Raw genomic sequence first — 2,467 nt, forward strand, 5'->3', positions numbered from 1 at the left:
AGAGAGAGAGAGAGAGAGAGAGAGAGACAACAACAATTCTCTTTTTAGTAGATCTATCCTACGTGTAAGCAAGATCTGAGCCCACAGGCACTTGGAGCGTTTTAATAAAATATAATGCTAAATAAATACGAAATCAATTTACTACTAAAGTCTTAATGTTTCTATACTCTTTTTTACTTATTCTTGCCGACAATTTCCTGTAAATGCCGTCAACAAACGCTCAACAAACTTCTTCAACAAACGCTTGCTGCCGCCATTGCTGCCGCCGCACACTAACAGATAAATATATACACATAAATATATAACACACAAAAATAAACACACACACAAAAATAAACACAAAAACAAAAAGATAAAACTATATATTTATGTGTTAGTGTGCAGCGGCAGCAATGGCGGCAGCCAGCGTTTGTTGAAGAAGTTTGTTGAGCGTTTGTTGACGGCGTTTACAGAAAATTGTCGGCAAGAATAGGTGAAAGAGAGTATAGAAACATTGAGACTTTGTTAGTAAATTGATTTCGTATTTATTTAGCATTATATTTTATTGAAACGCTCCAAGTGCCTGTGTCTAAGCCGATTATCGACCATTAGATTTGGCAGACAGATTTGTTAACAAACTGCCTCTCTCCCTCTTTCTCTCTCTCACTCTCCCTCTCTCTCACCCTCTCCCTCTCTCTCTCTTTCACACTCTCGCTCTCTCTCTCTCTTTCCCTCTCTCCCTCTATCTCTCGTTCTCTCACTCTACCTCTTTCTCTCTCCCTCTCTCTCACTCTATCTCTCCGTCTCTGACTCTACCTCTCGCTCTTTCCCTCTAACTCTCTCTCTGTCTTCCTCATTACCTCTCTCTCCATCTCTCTCCTTCTTTCCCTTTCTCACTCGACCTCTCTGTCTCCCTCTCTAACGATTTCTATTTCTCTCTCTCTCTCTCTCGCTCATTCTCTCTCACTCGACCTCTTTCCCTCTATCTCTCTCTCCTCCCCCTTTCTCTCGTTCTTCCTCTCTCTTCCTCGCAAGGAAGCGAACATACCCCTGGTCTCTATTTTGCTGGCTCGACCAGCGAAGTCTAGCGCAACGAAGCGAACATATCCGTCGTCTCGATTTCGCTTGCCCGAGCAACGAAGTCGAGCGAAGTCCAGCGAAACGAAGCGAACATACCCTAGTCTCAATTTTGCTTGCTTGACCAGCGAAGTCCAGCAAAGTCCAGCGCAACGAAGCGAACATACCCCACTCTCAATGTTGCTTGCTCGACCAGCGAAGTTCAGCGAAGTCCAGCAAAACGAAGCAAACATGCCCCCGCTCTATATTTTGTTTGCTCGCGCAGCGAAGGCGAGCGAAACGAAGCGAACATATCCCTCGTCTCGATTTCGCTTGCTCGAGCAACGAAGTCCAGCGAAGTCCAGCGAAACGAAGCGAACATGGCCGCGCTCTGTATTTTGCTTGCTCGAGCAACGAAGTCCAGCGAAGTCCAGCGAAACAAAACGAACATGCCCCCACTCTGTATTTCGCTTGCTCGCGCAGCCAAGGCGCGCAAGTTTAATAGCTCTTTTATATCGTTATTTATCCTTGATATCTATTTCATATCTAACCCCCTCTTGATATCTAATTTATATCGATCCCCTCCCCCTTATATAAAATCGTTTATATCACGACATTAATGACATTAAAGTTGGGAACGCTCCTAATGGAGCATCACCCGAGATGAGAACCCATGGGGGGGGCACTTCCTACAAAATAGGGTAGGCATATGTGCCATTTAAGAGATGGAATTGGGGGGCTCCGGTACTAACTCAGCGTATCAAAATGGGGGTCTTCGGAACTAGGGTTTTGCTGGAAAGCATGATGCTCCGGGACGGGAAATATGTGAAAAGGGGGGTCGCCGGTGCGGAAATGTTGAGGTGGAAAAGGTAGATCATAACCGCGGCACATACCTCCCATGCAATATATAGGGAGTGCCCCCGAGATGAAAACATATTTATATGTCGCCCACTCGATCCATGAGTAAGCATGACACAGCAACCGCTTCTCGCGTATAGTTCTCCACCTCGCGAGTGGAAAATTACCCGCCCTTCGTCCCTGGATTGCTCCTTAACTCGGTAAACACACATATCTCACTCGCCGCTGCCGCGAACAAACAAAAACCGGCCGAAACTGGATCCACCGACCCGCCCCTGTCGAGTTAACCCCCTTTATCAGTTTAAACTGATTGTTTCGTGTTGACATTTATTGCGCAATGTACCAGCAATGCGCAATGTTATCCCTAGCCGGATTAGAGGGTGTTTTAGCGCGGCGATTTTTTGTGGGTGGGTGCGCCGCGCCTACGCGTTAGAAAGAGAGAGAAGGGGAGAGAGAGAGAGAGAGAGAGAGAGAGAGAAGAGAGGAGAGGGAGAGAGAGAGAGAAGGGAAGGAGAGAGAGAGAGCGCGAGAAGAGAGAGAGAGAGAAGAGAGGAGGGAAGGAGAGAGAGAGAAG

This window comes from Priapulus caudatus, unplaced genomic scaffold (assembly GCF_000485595.1).
Source record: "Priapulus caudatus unplaced genomic scaffold, Priapulus_caudatus-5.0.1 Scaffold1457, whole genome shotgun sequence".
In the NCBI taxonomy this organism is placed as follows: domain Eukaryota; kingdom Metazoa; phylum Priapulida; class Priapulimorpha; order Priapulimorphida; family Priapulidae; genus Priapulus; species Priapulus caudatus.